Source organism: Myotis brandtii, unplaced genomic scaffold, assembly GCF_000412655.1.
Source record: "Myotis brandtii unplaced genomic scaffold, ASM41265v1 scaffold291, whole genome shotgun sequence".
Taxonomy (NCBI): Eukaryota; Metazoa; Chordata; class Mammalia; order Chiroptera; family Vespertilionidae; genus Myotis; species Myotis brandtii.
Genome location: NW_005361118.1, coordinates 1,504,725 through 1,512,206, shown reverse-complemented (window position 1 = coordinate 1,512,206; position 7,482 = coordinate 1,504,725).

Sequence of the window (7,482 nt, the reverse complement as noted above, 5' to 3'; positions counted from 1 at the left end):
TGACACTATACTCTCCGTCCCGAAGACAAAACAGGCTGGGCGCTTAACGTGTTAAAATGTCCGAATACCTACACGGTTAAGTTTATCTCAAGGGACGCCTTGGATAACACCCCTCCTTTCTCGGACAGGTAAGTTTGGGAAATACGGTAAGTCGTCTCCTACCTGGGAGTACACAGTACAAATTCAAGGTTCTGAGATGTGTTACTGCAAAGAAGCCGTTTCTCAACTTGATCACACATCTTTTTCCAAGCAGCACCTATTAACACCCTGCAGTGCTCTCTAGTCATTTATAATCTCCTCAGAGGCCAGCCTAGGAGCCACAGGGTGCTGTGTCCTGATCTGATTAGATGTGTTTAAGAGTGAAGTGAAATTAATCTTAGGATGAATACAAGAGCCAAGAAAATGAGAGGAGAGGTTGGATTAGTTATTAGGAAGCTGCTATGTGCTTGGGGTAACGCCTCTTATTTATATGATCCTATTGACTCTTCACAGCCAACAGCTTCCTCGCTGGCTCCGTTTTCCTCCTGCCCCTCTCCCATGCTCTTGGCAGTGGCCATGATCTGTAACAACTCCACTTTCCTTGCTTAAAATGTCCAGTTCTACCTAACCTCATGGTATGCCACACTTTCCTCTCCTCACTGACTGCTGTCCATTCCTCTGAACACCAACACTGTCCCCCCTTCCTAAAACATCCATACATGCACCTACTGTAATGGGGTGACCCGCGGAGACAACCACCAGGACTCAGATCAGAATTTAGGAGCCTTTATTAAGCTGGCCAGCGACTACAGTTACAGCACCCCATTGCAATCTGGAACCGCCTATTGAACCTCACCTCTCCGAATGCCTTTCAAGTCCCAGAACCTGACAGTCTAGCTGTCCAATGAGTTCCACTCTGTAACATGTTCAGACCAGGTCTGGCACATGGAGAGTGCTGTACAAGTGTACAATAGTATGTTTCTATTACTATTGTTGCAGAAGACCGGAGAAAAACCAAGCCACGCTTAGAGAAAGGGAGTTACATTTTATTATTAAATTCTGTGCAGGCCCAGAGAAAAATGTGTCTTTCAGATTCTGGGCCTCCTACCATGGAGGAAACTTCTCTATTTATACTTTTTCCAGTCCTTTGTCTCCCAAATTTGGAATGAGACTTCCGGGCCTTCTGAGAAAGAAGGCCTGTGTGCTGGGAAGGGGCCATGAGACCATATCTCAAGGCCTGGCCTGATGTCAGCACATTCCTATCTATGTGTTTTAGGAACAGACAGCACAGCATGACCCGTCTGGCCGAAGCGCCAGATATGCAGCCCAGCACACTACCTGGGCCTGCAGCACTGTGCCCTACAGTCAGCTCCATTTCATTACTCAGGTCTCAGCTCAAACACCATGAGGCCCTCTTTGACTACACTATCTAAAGAGGTAATCCTCACCCATTTTGTCTCACCACTCTTTTTCCCCCCAGTACATTTTACCATCTGAAATATTTCATTTGGTTTTCTTGTCTGCTTTCTCCCATTAATATGCATTCCATGATCAAGGATAACTAGACTGTCCTACTCTTAATCATACTGGTATATTCCCTGCAGCTACAAGTATCCGGTGCCTAGCAGATGCTGCGCTGGTTGATGAACCCTGTAAAGTGGATGGCACACTCATGCTGCAGATGAAAAATTGGGTTCAAAACACCTCTTGTTATGTAACCTGACCAAGGCCACACAGCTGAGAAGTGATGGAAGGCTGCAATAGTGTAAGGCTTAAGGGAGTTTCTGGGCCTATGGAGACCAGGTACCATTTTAATTGGCCAAGGCCTATTAGGCCACAAAATAGAAAAAACTAGGTTTTCAAGGAGGCACTCCACTTCTGTGGATGGTCTCCCTTTCAAGGCCTGTAGGAGCTAGTCCAGATTTATTAAAGATGATCATGGTCAGAAGTTAATCTTTAGAAATCACATTCCACCCAAAATATCCTTGAGGTTTGACAACTAGTTCATCCATGCGATTATGGAAGTGATTATATTTCATGTCCCACCTGCCCATCTTTCTTCTTGCATTGGGCTTTTGGCCAAAGTAATCAGTACAAATTAATCCTTTAGAGAGAAATATCATTTTAGCCACGATCAGATAGTTTAGCATATTTACCCTGCCTGTAAAATATTCTGCAAGGAAAGAACTGAAAACTTCAGAAAAAATGGGGAGGAAAAAAAGTACTAGAATGAAATCAGAAGAGGTAAGAAGGGCAAGGGAAGTCCTCTATTTTCTCCAAAAGTACATTCTATTCTTCTCCACCTTCATCAAAAGGGAATGCTCCACAGAGGAAACCACCTTCCATAGCCATCAAGGAGTTCTGCAAAGTCCATGGGCCTTGGATCTCCAATGAGTGCCTGTAGAACATAGCAAGGTAAACTGACCAAAGGCCAGTCTGACTAAAGAGGGGCAGGTATTAGTATACTCAGGTGCTTAAAAATAGCTTGACGGCTTTCCCCCTATAATCCAAGTGATATAAGGACATATGAGGTATGAGGAAAGCTATGAGGTGGTGGTCTGCATAGCTAAGTACTTTGAATCTGTTGTGACAGGATATGGCACTTGAAGGGAAGCATGACTCTTGACTAGTTAGGACAGTATCACGATCGCTGATGCAGAATACAAGAAAGCATTCTAACTTAGCATATTATAAACTCTGAAATATACAGCAGGCAGAGTGATTCTTTATCTTAGCACCAAATCTTTCTCACTCTTCACACATTGTTAGTCAGATTTTATTATATAACTAGAGGCCCAGTGCACGAGATTCATGTACTTGGGGGAGGGAGGTCCCTCAGCCTGGCCTGTGCCCTCGGGGGATGTCCGCTGCCACGGAGGTGGGAGAGGCTCCCACCACCGCTGCTGCTCTTGCCAGCCATGAGCCCGGCTTCTGGCTGAGAGGCACTCCCCCTGTGGGAGTGCACTGATCACCAGGGGGCAGCTCTGTGTTGAGCGTCTGCCCCTGGTGGTCAGTGCGCGTCATAGCAACCTGTCGTTCGCCATTTGGTCGATTTGCATATTAGCCTTTTATTAATTAGGATAGACAAAAATAAAGACTATACCATTTCATTACAAAGTACATAAAAATAAATAACCTGAGTGGCTTGGACAAGTTCATGTCAGGAGAACAACAACAACAAAAATTCCAGCTTTAAGACTTTTCTCACATCTGCTTGCTACGTAAGTAAAATTAATCATGCTTTTAGGACAATCAGTTCAAAATTAAACCAGTATCTTGAGGGGCACTTGAGATTTCTGCTTGTCGCACTCACACATTTATAGCGTTTGGCACAGAGCTAGACATGCTGCAGATTTTTCTGGGGAGGAAACTGTTAAAATGGGATATATCAGGAGTTGAGAATAAGCATCCTATAAAACACTTATGTGGTACACATATGTGGTCTTGAAACTGAGTTGAAATTCACATTAGCTAAACTATTGTGATTGAAGAATATAAAGATAAAAATCTACTTAGAACACCTTTTAGTTTTGATAGCTCACTACACCCCCATGACGGAGGACTATATTAGGCCCTGAAAATTTATTCTCCCAGAAATAAATGAAGAATTTGACAAATCCTTTATTAAAACGTTAACATGGTCAAAAAACATCTGAAAGCATTTTCCTAAATACTCTCAATAAGCTGCTCACACCCAATAACTATTGAAGTGCAATAAAACAAAATATACTGAGCAAGAAAGATCATCTAATACCACTTCACGTGCTAGAACTGCTTCAGCTGGTGGCAGTGCAGACAGGGAGGCACTTAATTCAATGCCAAGGTCTCTGCTAGATGGAAGACCAAGGCTGTTTTATTTTTTTATTTTTCCAAGGCTGTTTTAAATCAAACTTTTGTTTTCCCAAACTCATGTGTGGGCAGTTTCTACAACTCCAAAGAGCTTCACAGATGTCCTGAGCAGAATTTACAGTGTAATTTCCTTTGCAAATTCTATAGTTTCAGCTCTCTATTCTAAAAGTAGTTTTAGGGTACAGTTCTTATTTCTGTGTAATCTGAAAAAAAACCCTTTAAATTGCAAATACACACAAATATAAGTTCAATTACACATTAACCCTCTTTTGAGTCTTCTGTCCATGAAAATTGCACATTGTTGCTCAGCTCTGATAATTTGTATAAATTTTTCTATTTTACTTTGAACTTGGACAAAAAAATATAGTGCAGTTTATTTCATACTATTCTCCAGGCTCTTTCCACTCGGCATATATCCGATTTAAGCTGTTTTCATTGAGATTTTCTTTTATGAGCTTCCTTTCAGGAACTTTGGTTTATGCAATTCTACAATAAATGACAATAAAACATATTTTTAAAAATTCACCTAATAAGTTTTTCTCAAAGGAGATTAATAATTAAATGTCCAGAAGGATGGGAAAGCAGATTACAAATGATAGTCAGTGTGCAATAAACCAACTATCCCCAAATGTAAAATCTGTTAAATAAGTACAAATCAAGTACAAGAAAATACCTTTTAAAGGTACCAGTGCCATGGAATTGTAGTGTTTCTGTTTTAAAATGCTACTGCATGACAACCATGTACCAATAATTTACATGTGATTTCATCCTTATAATAAACACACATTAATTCACCCCATTTTATAGGAGAAAATAAGACTTCAAAAATCATGGTGAGGAAGAGCTGGTATTTAAGTCCAAATATGATTCCACAGCAAAAATGAATATCTAATGCAATAATTGAGTTTATTAAATGCCAAAATTTTCATTTCCTTTTCATCAGGCAATGAATAAAACTAAAAAACATTTATCGTGGTCACTGACATTAATATAGTACTATTTCAAAATGACATAGTTTGCTTTGAAAATATATTTTGTACTCATGCTATGAAGTATTGAGATTAAATTACATCATACATAACCATATAAAAAGTGATAAAATGGTAATGTGGTATGGAGTAGGTGGCATATATATTTGGCATTACTTTTTTTTTTCTTTACACTTTACTCAGAATAGAAAATACTAACATGTCATTTTGGGAAAATTCTTTTAAAAATCTATAAGGAAACACAGAGGCTTGAAAAAAAGTGGATTTTAAAAAGAGAGCCAGGGCACCTGCTACCACATGAATGAGATTTGAGGGCACCATGCTGAGTGAAATTCGCCTGTCACAGGTCAAATATTATGACTCCATGTACGTGAGGCATCGGGAGCAATCAAACTCACAGAAAGTATAGTGGAGGTTGCCAGAGGTAGGGGAAAGTGTCGAATTGTTTAAGGCAAAGTTTTAATTTTGTAAGATGAAAAGTTGAGACTGGTTGCACAATGTAAATACACTTAATACTTTTTAACTGTATACCTAAATATGGTAAATTTTTTGAGTATTTTACAATTGAAATTTTTTTAATTTTAAGGAAACAATGAATTATTTTTAATGTAGTAATAATACTGTGGTTATGCTTTAAAAACAAATAAATACTAATAGGTTGATATTTGCAGGTTGGTGAGCATTAATTCTAAAATTGTATGCTTTAAATTTTCCTCAATGAAATAAAACAAAGTAACTCTTCAAAAAAGGGAGAACCAATAATAAAATTTCATAATCAAGAGAATAATCTATCATGAAAATATTTTATTGTAGTTTAAACATGTGAAATGTAGTAACACTTTAGCTACAACTGATAAAGGTGACACATCACTTACTTCTCTTGGAAGAAAGCTGCCAAAAACTAGATATGGTTGCTGGGCTGGCACTAGAAAACTATACAGAGAAAATTATGTGAAACAGTCTATAGTTTGCTATGAAAAGAAGATATTTTTATTAAAGTAATCAAAAGTCAAAAAACAACAAAAGGGGAATTCTACAACCTTTGTCTGTAAATAGATAATCTTTATGTAGAAAAACCATGAAGTGACAGTCTGGAGAGCAGCTCCAAAATACACTTAACCCTTACATCAAGAGTGAGTAAATCATGGAATCAATTCACCAAAAAGAAATTGTCTTACTGGAGAACATTTTAGCTGAGCTGATTCAAATATATTATTTTCATTTCTGAAAAACTGTATTTCCTGATATTTAAAATCACCAAAGGTAAAATGTATAAGAGCCTGTTGAAGTAAGAAGATAAATCACCAATTCTCCAAGCATAATTACAAGTGAAATGAATGAGGTCATTTTCTCCAACTATAAAACTATATGACACCCAGTTATGCATATAACCCATGTACAGGAAGCTTAGGTGGTGGCACTGAGGGAGCAGATATGGTTGCTGGGACAGGGCTCACTTTGAGCAGCAGTAGTTCCCAGTCTTGTCATCACAGCACTTCCCCTGGGATTTGCATCTGTACATTATCTAAGTCCTGGGAAGTTGGTAACAAAAAATAAAGCCACAAGTATAGTGAATTAAAAACCTCTAAACTCTATCCTAAAACATGCATATGGAGTGTGAATAAACCAAGCTCTCTGAGTTTTTAGTCACATGTTCCTTTAAACTTATACTAATGCCTTCATTAGTATCTACACTGAATTTTCTGTAATTAGCCTTTCCATTAAAATACTAGTATAAGAGGAAAGCAACAAAGGAAAAGAAGCTCTTATATCTTAAATGTATAGTCTTAGAAAAGTGGTACTATTTATTTTCAAAAACAATTTTCTCTGCAAAAGAAATCATACTGGCCCAAGCTGGTTTGGCTCACTGGACTGTGGACTGAAGGGTCCCATGTTCGATTCCAACCAAGGGCACATGCCTGGCTTCGATCCCCAGTAGGGGGCATGCAGGAGGCAGCTGATCAGTGATCCTCTCTCATCATTAATGTTTCTCTTTCCCTCTCCCTTCCTCTCTGAAATCAATAAAAATATATTTTAAAAAAATCATACTATGTGGTCATCTGAGAATAGGTTAAATAACTTTGGCAAACAGATTAATTTGCTCTCATTTTGAATGATCAAAATGATAAACTATTACCATGGCCATACAATTTTTCAGAATTTACACCACTACAGAGATAAATGTGTACAGAATATCCTATCTAATAATAGACAAACATGGTAATTGACCGTACCTTCGCTACGCCCACATTGGCTAATCAGCACGATATGCACATTAACCACCAACAAAGATGGCGGCTAATTTGCACCTGCAGGCAGGGCAGGACAGCGCAAGCCGCCATCCAGGCCCCCGTGTGCGACCCCAGAAGCTGCGATCCCAGGCCGCAGGCCGGCCCCGGAAGCCCCAGAAGCCGCCTGCCTGCCGCCCGTGATCGGATCCGATCCCGGGCCGCAGGCCGGCCCCGGAAGCCCCAGAAGCCACCTGATATGGTAGTAACTCTATCAGTAAGCACTCTGAAAGTCAGTGGCATAAATGCACCAATTAAAAGACAGATTATGAGGGTGAATCAAAAACAAAACCCACTTTAAATATAAAGACACATATAGATTAAAAGTAAATGAATTAAGCTGCAGCCTGTTTTGCTCAGTGGATAGAGCATTAGCC